Genomic DNA, 12,751 nt, shown 5'->3' with positions numbered 1-12,751 from the left:
AGGGACTAGTCCCTGTCCTCCCAGAGGCTCTTTATCACCCGATCGACGGGGGGTGGTGCTACGCCCCCCCCTCTCCTGATTCGTTGCCGGGAACTTCCGGGTCCAGGGGAAAGCAGCTCGGGGCTGCTGCTCAGGGGGGCCCAAAGTATGAAAACTGCCCGGTACAGCCCGATCTCGCCTCGCCCCGCACTGACAGTGCCATGGTCTAGTTGACAGGGTGGTGTCAGGGCAACGGTTTGACTCGATGATCCCTGAGGTCTCTTCCAACCTGGTTGATTCTGTGATTCTGTGTGACCTCAGTCGCTGCCGCCGCTGCTGCTGCCGCCGCTGTTGCCGACTGGCTCCCCCTCCAGGGGAACTATATCAGTTCTTGACATTAAATTGGCGTCACAGACAGGATACTTGGGATGAAGAAGGTATTGAGCAGTTTTAAGTGAGAAATGGATAACGATAGCTCTTTTTCGGGGAAAGATGCTTTGTATAACTTGTTGGAGAAATTTGGTGCACGCTCCTTGCCTCCAGGGGTGGATTGGGCACGAGACAGTTTGTACAACCTGCAGAGTGTGACTGACCGAATTACTGCACTGCATGCAGAGGCAAAGTTAAAGATTGGAAAAGGAAAATCAATAGTGTGCGCTGTTTTGGGCACCACTTTGGTCATGGCTGTAGAAGCCAGAGACCAAGAACGGGGGAACCCATTGCCAACCCCTCAAGCCTTGCAGGCTCTTATGCAAGCCCTGCATGATCAGAATTTAGAATTAAAAGATGAGAATCAAGAATTAAAATATCAAGTTCAAGAATTAAAAGAGGAACTCCTGAGAGAGAGAGCGCGCTAGTCGTTTGCAAGCAGCTCTTGCAGAAAAAGCTCCGCTCGTGCAAATGTCATCAAAGAGAAGAAACAACCCCTGCAGAGTGGTCCCTCACTTGTAATTGCCATAAAAGGGAAAACTTGTACCCTAGTGAGGAACTGGAGGAAGCGAAGGCGAGGTTTGGTACACCGAAAATACCTGCGCCATCCCTCCGACCGCTGGTGAAAACAGAATACGCTTATGAAGATGATCAAGATAATATCCCCAAAATAATTACCAAAGAGGTGTCATATACGGCAACCGAGTTAGCGAAATTAAAAAGAGATTACGCCCAGAATCTGAAAGAATCTGAAACGGAGTATGTGTGGAGAGTGTCATTGTCGAGTGGGGATCAAATTTTGTTGAGTGAAAGGGAAGCTGAAGGGTATTGGGGACCCGGAGTGTTTTTAACTACCGGTGACCATCGAGCCCCTTGGTCTTTAACTCAGCGAGCAGCCTATTGGTCTGGAGGTCTTAATCCCCTGGAATGGGGAGACCCTCTCACAATTACAGGCTCGGTGGATCAACTCGTAGAAAATGTACAAAAGGCTGCCTGTTTGCAAATGATGTACGATCGTGAATTAAAATTCAGGCAAGAATCCCCAATGATGATTCCAGTGGATCCGGAAAGGATGACTCCCTTGATAAGGGGTCTCCCTGAATCTCTAAAACCAATTGGAATGCAGTTACAGAATACTATGAAAACCACCCCACAAAGTGGAAGAGTTGCTGCTGCTTTAGCTGGGTTGGTCACTCCCACCAATCGGGACTCTCAGAATTTGAAAATGTGGACCTGGGGGGGGGGGAAGTCGCCCAAGAGCTAATCAATTATGGGTGAAAATATGGTCCAGTGAATGTGGCCAATTCTGATCCAAAAAATTTGAGATGCACTGAAGTAAAACTTTTCCCCCTTGACTGCAAAAATCTTTAGTCCTATTACCTGAAAAGAAAGATCCTACTTCCAAATGGCTCTCTGGACATTGGGAAACCAAAAGGGGATCCCTTGTCATTTGATGGATGGTCTAACAATAGATGGGGGGGTAAATGGATGTCCAAAAATTAATCAGACACCACCTGAACAGTTACCATGGGGTGGTGTGAGAGATCACAGCTTTTTGCCTGGAACCCCCAACTATTATCCCTGCATACAAAGGCCCTGATCATCCTCGAAATCCTTCACATTACCCTGGTCAGCCAGTGTTAGTAAAACTTCCCACTGTGGGAGAAGTCTCACTAGTACTGGATACCCCTTTTAATAAATATGCCTGGAAGGCAAAAGATGCTCACGGGAAGGAGCACAAAATCAATACCCAATGGACTGTATCTTCTTTTTGATAACTATTTCCAGTTCTCTTCGAGAATGAACCAAGAATCTATTTCTTTTCTCCTTTTCAGGTTAAAAACTGGGAGGGAAGAGGACCTCAGGACTCAACTGAAGAGGAGTTTCCCAGAGAGCCGGAGTTCGCATGGGATTTTGTTGTTCTCTTCCCATCTGACAGCAGACTCCCATGCAGATTCTGATCTTTTGTATAGTCATATCTTGTATTGCTTTGTTACTTTTTATAGGATGCATATCATATTATCGCAAGTGTTGTTTTGGACAACCCTCCTTCTTACCCATAATGCCCTAGGAAACGGCAAACCCCTAGGCTGTGATCCGGAATGGGTAAATTAATTTGTGTACTTAGAAAAATGATTCAAAAGCATGGGAATGTACCTATTGTTATTGGAATAAAACAAAAAGAGAATCTATCCCTGTTTGGGAAGGCCCTCTGGGAAATAAGAAAAATTTGTATTTTTACCAAACTGCAACCAACAGAGACCCCTTCAAAAATGGAATCCAAGCTTTAAAGGGTCATTATTGGATTTGCGGCCACCAAGCATATAAGGTGCTGCCAGCAAATTGGACCAGAGTATGTTATATAGGAGTGATATGACCACTGTCCATTTTGCTCCCGGAAATTAATGGCCAAGGGTTGGGAATCAAGTTGTATGATGATCTCATGTGAACAAAACGCAGTAATAGTACTTCCCTAACTAGTAGTAGTAATCTACTAGTAGTAGAGTAAGGTTCCAAAATGCGAACGTCCGCAGATTGCTCCCACAACAAAGGTGCCAGCCCTGAAAGCTATTCCTGGCCGCAATCGTCCCATGTCAGCCCTTTCACAGCCCCAAGGACAATAGGGCTCCGGGCTTGTTTACCTACCCAAATGTCCAAACGTTTCACACTCTGTCCAAGAAAAAGACGAGCCGAGAGGCAGGCTCCAAAATGCGAACGTCCGCAGATTGCTCCCACAATAAAGGTTCCAGCCCTGAAAACTATTCCTGGCTGCAGTCATCCCATGTCAGCCCTTTCACAGCACAAAGAACAATAGGGCTCCGGGCTTGTTTACCTACCCAAATGTCCAAACGTTTCACACTCTGTCCAAGAAAAAATGAGCCGAGAGGCAGGCTCCAAAAAGTGAACTCCGCAGATTGCTCCCACAACAAAGGTGCCAGCAATGAAAGGTATTCCTGCCTGCAATCGTCCCATGTCAGTACTTTCACAGCCCCAACAACAATGGAGCTCCGGGCTTGTTTAGCTACCCAAATGTCCAAATGTTTCACACTCTGTCCTATAAATAGACAAGCCGAGAGCCAGGCTCCAAAATGCGAACGTCTGCAGATTGCTCCCACAACAAAGGTGCCAGCCCTGAAAGCTATTCCTGGCTGCAGTCGTCCCATATCAGCCCTTACACAGCTCCAACAACAATGACGCTCTGGGTTGTTTAGCTACACAAATGCCCAAACGTTTCGCACTCTGTCCAAGAAAAATCTTGTCAAGAGGCATGCTCCAAAATGCGAACGTCCGCAGATTGTTCCCACAACAGAGGTGCCAGCCCTGAAAGCTATTCCTGGCTGCAGTCGACCCATGTCAGCCCTTTCAGAGCCCCAACAACACTGGGGCTCCGGGCTTGTTTAGCTACCCAAATGTCCAAACGTTTCATACTCTGTCCAAGAAAAAAGACGAGACGAGAGGTACGCTCCAAAATGCGAACGTCCGCAGATTGCTCCCACAATAAAGGTGCCAGCCCTGAAAGCTATTCCTGGCTGCGGTCGTCCCATGTCAGCCCTTTCACAGCCCCAACAACAATGGGGCTCCGAGCTTCTCTAGCTACCCACATATCCAAATATTTCGCACTCTGTCCAAGAAAAAGACGAGCCAAGACGAAGGCTCCAAAATGCGAACGTCCGCAGATTACTCCCACAATAAAGGTGCCGGTCCTAAAAGCTATTCCTGGCTGCAGTCGTCCCATGTCAGCCCTTTCACAGCCCCAACAACAATCGGGCTCCGGGCTTGTTTACCTACCCAAATGTCCAAACGTTTCATACTCTGTCCAAGAAAAAAATAGCCGAGAGCCAGGCTCCAAAATGCGAACGTCCACATTTTGACTTTTGGGTAGCTAAACAAGCCCGGAGCCCCATTCTTGTTGGGACTGTGAAAGGGCAATCCTGTCATGGTTGCAGCCAGGTATATCTTTCAGGGTTGTTTCCTTTGTTGTGGGAGCAATCTGGAGATGTTCGCAATTTGGAACTGCGCTCTCAGCTCATGTTTCTTTGGGAATCTGAGTAACGTTTGGACAACTGGGTAGCTAAACAAGCCCAGAGCCCCAGTTTTTCGGTCTGTGAAGGTGGTGCCACGGCGCGGTTACAGCCAAGAATAGCTTTCACGGCTATTAAATTTGTTGTGGGAGCAATCTGTGGACATTCGCATTTTGGAACTGCACTCGCGGCTCCTTTTTTTTTGAGAATCTGAGAAACGTTTGAACATTTGGGTAGCTAAACAAGCCCGGATCCCCATTGTTGTTTGGGCTGTGGAAGGGCTGCCACGTCGTGGTTACAGCCAGGAATAGCTTTCAGGGCTGGCACCTTTGTTATGGGAACAATCTGCAGACATTCACATTTTGGAACTGCGCGCTTGGCTCTGTTTCATTTAGAGAACATGAGAAACGTTTGGACAATTGGGTAGCTAAACAAGCCCAGAGCCCCATTGTTGTTGGGGCTGTGAAAGTGCTGTCAGAGCTCGTTTACAGCCAGGAATAGCTTTCAAGGCTGTTACATTTGTTGTGGGATCAATCTGCGGACATTCGCATTTTGGAACTGCACTCGCAGCTCCTTTTTTTTGAGAATCTGAGAAACGTTTGGACATTTGGGTAGCTAAACAAGCTCGCGGCCCCATTGTTGTTGGGGCTGTGAAAGTGCTGCCACGGCGCGGTTACAGCCATGACTAGCATTCAGGGCTGGCACCTTTGTTGTGGGAGAAATTTGCAGACGTTCGCATTTTGGAACTGGGCTCTCGGCTCTTTGTTTTTACAGAGTGTGAGAAACGTTTGGACATTTGGGTCTCATCTCTCAGCTCCTTTTTCTTTGAGAATCACAGTAACGTTTGGACATTCGGCTAGCTAAACAAGCCCGGAGCCCCATAGTTTTTGGGTCTGTGAAGGTGCTGCCACGAGCCGGTTACAGCCAGGAATAGCTTTCAGGGCTGGCACCTTTGTTGTGGGAGCAATCTGCGGACGTTCGCATTTTGCAACTGCGCTCTCAGCTCCTTTTTCTTTGAGAATCTGAGTAACGTTTGGACATTCGGCTAGCTAAACAAGCCCAGAGCCCCATAGTTTTTGATTCTGTGAAGGTGCTGCCACGGCGTGGTTACAGCCATGACTAGCTTTCAGGGCTGGCACCTTTGTTGTGGGTGCAATCTGCGGATGTTCGCAATTTGGAACTGGGCTCTCGGCACTTTTTTTCTCGGAGCGTGTGAGAAACGTTTGGTGTCCTGGTTTCACTGGGATTTGGTTTGGGTTTGTGGCCAGCCAGGGTGATCAATGTCCTTCGCAGTTAAATCCAGGGCAGCTGACCCTGGCTGGCCCACAGGTGTGTTCTATATCATTGGCATCAAGCTCACTATAAATGAGAGGGTTTGGTAAGAAGGGATGTGCTTTTTTCTTCCTCTCCTTGCATATTCTCATTCTTCCCTCTTCCTTACTATGATTTCTGGAGCACCTTGCCAGTGATCTCTGGATGTGTGTACTGTTTTGTGTTGTCATTTATATTGATTTCTTCATTTCATTAAATCTGGTTAAATTTCATAGTACAAGTCTCCCTCTCTTTTTCCCAATTCCCTTCCTCATTTGGGGAAGAGACATTGGGTGAGAGCCAAAACTGCTATTGTTTAGCCCTGGGTGAGGGCTAAGCGTAGACAGTTTATTTGACACCCAACGTAAATAGTTCACCTGGGAGACCCATTGACTTTTGGTTTAAGAATCTTTGAGGGTTGAAGTTTTCACAGATTAGACCGTATTTTGGTACGAGTCTTCATCATGCTGGTGGCGGTAGCAGGGCCACTGGGTAGCATTCTCTGGTGTTTAGTTTTACAGTAGCTTTTGGGGTGGCTACTCAAATGAGTGATTTGGATGTTGTTTGTTACTGGTTTTGTGCGGTTTCTCACTTCTAGGCATGGGCTTAAAGATATCGGTCTGCTATGTGGTTTGGCATTGGTTTATGGTATTATAAATTCATTTGGAACTGGGACCGTTTCTGACTTCTATGGAATGGGAATGGGTGACCTGTATGTTCTTTTTCCTTTGAAGCAGATCTCACTGGCTTTTGAAAATTTTGAATACCTGTGGGATGTCTCGACCACCATGGTCATATTGTTAGGCCTTTTGAATGTTGTTCAGTTCCTGCTCTCGCTTCAACATGGGTATGAGGGTGGATACAGCACAGCTGCTGCAACCACTGCAGCTGCCCTAGTCCCCACAACTGGAATCGCAGATACTCGGACCCTGCCAGTCCCTACAGCAGACATCCTGGCTACCCCAGAGGCTATTCAAATCTCTGCACTGGGTACTGCAATTACCCACCTCCAGGAAGCACTTGCTGTGATGACCCAGACCTTGGCAACAAGGGCTGCAGCTAATCAGCCCCCAGGGATGGGTGATGCAGCTAACCTAGGGACTCAACCAGTGCCAGTATCGGTCGCTCCTGTACAGAAGACAAAAACCACGAAAAGGGCAAGTCGTGATGGCCAACCAGGGACATCACAGGAGGCTGAGCCAGAGGTGACTACTTGATCCCTATCCCTGAGTGAGCTGCGGGACATGCGTAGAGATTACAGAATCACAGAATCAACCAGGTTGAAAGAGACCTCAGGGATCATCGAGTCCAACCGTTGCCCTGACACCACCATGTCAACTAGACCATGGCACTAAGTGCCATGTCCAGTCTTTTCTTAAACACATCCAGAGATGGTGACTCCACCACCTCCCTGGGCAGCCCATTCCAATGTCTAATAACCCTTTCTGTAAAGAAATTCTTCCTGATGTCCAACCTGAACCTCCCCTGGCGAAGCTTGAGGCTGTGCCCTCTTGTCCTATCGCTAGTTGCCCAGGAGAAGAGGCCAACTCCCACTTCACTACAACCTCCCTTCAGGTAGTTGTAGACTGCAATAAGGTCACCTCTGAGCCTCCTCTTCTCCAGGCTAAACACCCCCAGCTCCCACAGCCGTTCCTCGTAGGTCAGACCCTCCAGACCCTTCACCAGCTTGGTCGCCCTCCTCTGGACTCGCTCCAACACCTCAACATCTTTCTTGAAGTGCGGGGCCCAGAACTGGACACAGTACTCAAGGTGCGGCCTCACCAGTGCCGAGTACAGAGGGACGATCACTTCCCTAGACCGGCTGGCTACACTATTCCTAATAGAGGCCAGGATGCCATTGGCCTTCTTGGTCACCTGGGCACACTGCTGGCTCATGTTTAGCCGGCTGTCGATCAGCACCCCCAGGTCTCTTTCTGCCGGGCCACTTTCTAACCACTCTTCCCCCAGCCTGTAGAGCTGCATGGGGTTGTTGTGGCTGAAGTGTAAGACCTGGCACTTGTTCTTGTTGAACCTCATGCCGTTGGTCTCAGCCCATCTATCTAACCTGTCCAAATCCCTCTGTAGGGCCTTCCTACCCTCCAGCAGATCGACATTCCCACCCAGCTTGGTGTCATCTGCAAATTTGCTGAGGGTGCACTCCATCCCTACGTCTAGATCATCTATAAAGATATTGAACAGCACCGGCCCCAGAACTGAGCCCTGGGGAACACCGCTAGTGACCGGCCACTAGTTGGACTTTGCCCCATTCACCACCACTCTCTGGGCTCGGCCATCCAGCCAGTTTTTAACCCATCGAAGAGTCCACCCATCCAAGCCCCGGGCAGCCAGTTTGTCCAGGAGGATGCTGTGGGAGACAGTGTCGAATGCCTTACTGAAGTCTAGATAGACTACATCCACAGCCCTGCCCTCATGTTGGGTTCCGGATTAAGGTCTGCCTTAATAGTAAATCTAGAAATAAAATGCAGACAGCCCACGTGGGCCCGCCTAATTAGTAACTCCAGTGCAGCCCACATGCGGCGTGCCTGGTTCAATGCAGACAGCCCACGCGGGGCCCACCAAATTATAAATCCCCCGGTATGCTTAACCTGCCTGCAGGTAAAGCACCCCCCCAAAATCCTGACCTGAAATAAAATAGATTCGTGATACTTGAGTTCGGACAAAGCACAACCGAGGCACGGTATCAATAAACTTAACTCTGACTTTATTAAGTCCAACAATGAGGCAACTCAGTGAGCAAGGAAGGGAGAGAGAGAGAGAGAGGAGTAAAAGAAAGAGAGGAAAAGAGAACAGTTGAGAGGGAAAGGATAGTCACCACCCTGAGATCCAGCGGCGTCCCGCGGAATCTTTTGTTGCTTCTCGGAAGATGGCGGTGGGGGCCCGCGTGGTCGGGCGATCCAGCCTCTTTTATAGAGTTTTTCAGCAGAGTCATGTGCCTTGGAGCCGCCAGTCAACAGTTCGCACCAATCACAGATCCGAGGGTGGGACATGTCCGGTTCCTGCGCCGTAGGATTGGCCCATTGTCAGGCTGTCGCCGGAGAGACGCATCCGGAGGCGGGTGGAGGGCGGAGACCTCAAGCCGGCGCCTACCTTATTGCGTCATAAAACGTCGCCAAGGTCAGGCAGTCCGGGCCTCCACGAGATGGCGTCTGAGCACATGGCATAGGACAGTTTCTGAGACAATGCCGAAAGGAAGAAAAAAAAAAGGGGGACACGGAACAGATCCCCACACCTCATCTACTAAGCGGGTCACTTTGTCATAGAAGGAGACCAGGTTGGTCGAGCAGGACCTGCCTTTCATGAATCCATGTTGGCTGGCCCTGATGCCCCGATTGTCCTGCATGTGCCATGTCATGGCACTCAGGATGATCTGTTCCATCACCTTGCCTGGCACCGAGGTCAGGCTGACAGGCCTATAGTTCCCTGGATCGTCCTTCCGACCCTTCTTGTAGATGGGCATTACATTTGCTAATTTCCAGTCAGCTGGAACTTCTCCAGTTAACCAGGACTGCTGGTAGATAATAGAGAGTGGTTTGGCAAGTTCATTTACCAGTTCCTTCATTACTCTGGGGTGAATCCCATCCGGGCCCATAGCCTTGTGGGTGTCCAACTGGCACAGCAGGTCACTAACCGTCTCCTCCTGGATTATGGGAGGTTCACACAGCCCCCTGTCCCTAACTTCAGGCTCTGGGGGCCGAGTCTCCTGAGGACAACCGGTCTTGACATTAAAGACCGAGGCAAAGAAGGCATTGAGCACCTCTGCCTTTTCCTCATCCCCTGACACTCCACTACCCTCCTCATTCAGCGAGTGGTGGAGGCTCTCCTTGACCCTCCTTTTGCTGTTGATGTATTTGTAAAAGCTTTTTTTGTTGTCTTTGACTGTAGCAGCCAAATCAAGCTCTAATTGAGCTTTGGCCCTTCTAATCTTCTCCCTACATGACCTGGCCACGTCCCTATAGACCTCCCAAGTTACCCGACCCTTCTTCCAGAGCAAATAGGCTCTCTTTTTTTCCTTAAGTTCTAGCCTAAGTTCTCTGTTTAACCAGGCCGGTCTTTTTCCCCGATGGCTTGTCTTCCTACAGACTGGGACAGCCTGCTCCTGAATATTTAGCAATTCCCTTTTGAAGCATGTCCAGCCTTCCTGGACTCCTTTGCCCTTCAGGACTGATTCCCAAGGGACTCGGTCCACCAGCCTCTTAAACAGGCTAAAGTCTGCCTGCCGGAAATCTAAGGCAGAAGTTCTGCTCTTGCCCCTCCTTACTTCCCCCACTATCGAAAACTCTAACATTTCATGGTCGCTATTCCCAAGACGGCCACCAACCCTCACATCTCCCACTAGTCCTTCTCTGTTCACAAACAACAGGTCAAGCAGGGCCCCTCCTCTAGTGGGCTCATTTACCACTTGCATGAGGAAGTTGTCCTCCACACATTCGAGGAATCTCCTAGATTGCTTCCTCTCTGCCATGTTGTATTTCCAGCAGACATCCGGCAAGTTGAAGTCGCCCACGAGCACAAGGGCCGGCGACCGGGCGGCTTCTGACAGCCGCTTGTAAAACGCCTCGTCCGCCTGCTCATCCTGGTTGGGTGGTCTATAACAGACTCCCACCGTAATGTCCGCCCTGCTGACCTTCCCCCTGATCTTCACCCATAAACATTCAACCTTGTCATCCTCACCATCTTCCTCAATTTCGACACAGTCCAAGCACTCCCTAACATACAGCGCTACCCCACCGCCTCTCCTGCTTCGCCTGTCCCTCTTAAAGAGCCTATAGCCATCCATAGCAGCACTCCAGTCATGAGAGTCATCCCACCACGTTTCTGTGATGGCAACCACATCATAACCTTCCTGCTGTACAGTGGCTTCTAGCTCTTCCTGTTTGTTGCCCATACTGCGTGCATTGGTGTAAACGCACTTCAGCTGGGCTAGCGGCCTTGCCCCCGAAGCAGGCCTGTCACCCCTAGGTTCATTTGTGGTTGCACTGGTCTTATCCCCCTCCCCCATTGAACCTAGTTTAAAGACCTCTTGATCAGCCCTGCCAACTTCTGGGCCATAACCCTTTTCCCCTTCTGATTCAGCTGTTCCCCATCCGGCATAAGCAGGCCCGGTGCCATGAAAGCCGCCCTGTGGTCAACAAACCCAAAATCCCACCTACGGCACCAGTCTCTTAGCCACATATTAATCTGTTGTACTTTCATAGTCTTTTCCCTATTTTCACCAAACACCGAAGGAATTGAAGAGAATATCACCGTCACGACAGCCGTCATGAAGGCGATCAGCTTGTTACTTGGCTGCTCTGCTGCTGGGATTATGGAGCCGATGGTCTCAAATTAGATGATAGTGAAGCCGAGCAGCTGGGACCAATGTCTAGAGAAGCAGGTATTGATAGGGGTCTTTAAAATGGTGCAGAGCCCCTCACTCTGGTGGCGACTCCTGCAAAGCGTAAGGGAAAGGTATCCCTTTAGGGATGATGTCATATACTACCCAGACCATTAGACAACCATTGAGAGAGGGGTTAAGAATCTCAGGGAAATAGCTGTGCGGGAGCTGATTTTTGCTGACCTAGAGGACCCTGAGACACCACTAGATCCGGATGCACTCAATGTTACCGGACCCATGTGGCGCAAGTGGGTACAGACTGCACCACCATCTTATGGCAAGTTATTAACGATATTTAGCTGGGTGGATGCTGATGCACCAACAGTGGGCGACATAGATAATCTTATGCGGCAATATGCAGACAGTCTCATTTCCTCCACACGGGCGAGCATCTCCGCTGTGGAAAAACCATCTAACGAATCCACAGAAATGCTCGGTAAGGTGTTAGACAAATTGTCCCAGATGGAGGACAGACCCCGCTCCCCACCTGCACCGAAGAATGTCTCAGCCATCAGGAGACAGCATTCCCCTGCAAGACCTACTCGGGAGAGACAGTATACATCACGAGGCACCCTGTGTTTTTTCCTGTGTGACCATGGAGAAGACATGAGGAAATGGGATGGAAAACCTACCTCGGCTTTATGGACACACGTACATGAGTTGCAAGGTGAACTGATTAGGAATGGAGCTTCTTCCAGGAGATTTGTTGCTCCAGGTTCCAATGGGAAGCTCTCCAGACAGCGTAGTTGGGCTTCAGATCCCTATTTACCAGATGTGAATAATGGGGATCAAATCTACGTGAGATGCTCGAACCAAGATGTCGATAATGAACCCTATGTTCAGGATTAGAGGGGCCCTGCCTCCAGCCAGGTGGAGGAGAGGGAGAAAGGTGTGTTTTGGACTGTGTGGGTTCGATGGCCTGGCATGTCACAGATACAGCAGTATAAGGGTCTAGTGGACACTGGTGCACAATGCACCATAATACTGTCAAACTGTAAAGGGACTGAATCGATTTCTATATCTGGCGTGACAGGGGGCTCCCAAGAGCTGACTGTATTGGAAGCTGAAGTGAGTCTGACTGGGACTGAGTGGCAGATGCACCCTATTGTGACCGGCCCAGATGCCCCATGCATTCTTGGCATAGATTACCTGAGGAGAGGGTATTTCAAGGACCCGAGGGGATACTGGTGGGCATTTGGTGTAGCAGCTGTGGAGATGGAAGAAATTAGACAGCTGTCTACCCTGCTTGGTGTATCAGAGGACACTTCTACTGTGGGGCTGCTGAGAGTCGAGGAGCAAAAGGTGCCTATTGCTACTAGAACGGTCCACAGATGACAATATCAGACTACCAGAGACTCACTGATCCCCATCCACAAGCTGATCTGTCAACTGGAAAACCAAGGTGTGATCAGCAAAACACGCTCCCCCTTCAACAGTCCCATATGGCCAGCATGAAAGTCCAGTGGGGAATGGAGACTAACTGTGGACTATTGTGGCCTGAATGAAGTAACACCACCGCTGAGTGCTGCTGTACCAGACATGTTAGAACTCCATTACGAACTGGAGTCAAAGGCAGCCAAGTGGTATGCAACGATTGACATCGCTAATGCGTTGT

At 49.5% G+C, this 12,751-nt stretch overlaps 1 pseudogene; it reads left to right on the top strand.

Moving 5' to 3' along the window:
* The first annotated feature begins 440 nt into the window (after nucleotides 1-440).
* LOC137677139 (uncharacterized) lies at nucleotides 441-1,779 on the top strand (annotated as a pseudogene).
* Nucleotides 1,780-12,751: the final 10,972 nt, after the last annotated feature.

Source organism: Nyctibius grandis, assembly GCF_013368605.1.
Source record: "Nyctibius grandis isolate bNycGra1 chromosome W unlocalized genomic scaffold, bNycGra1.pri SUPER_W_unloc_2, whole genome shotgun sequence".
Classification (NCBI taxonomy): domain Eukaryota; kingdom Metazoa; phylum Chordata; class Aves; order Nyctibiiformes; family Nyctibiidae; genus Nyctibius; species Nyctibius grandis.
Note: the sequence above shows the minus strand (reverse complement) of the source record. Positions and strands in the feature narration are given on the sequence as shown.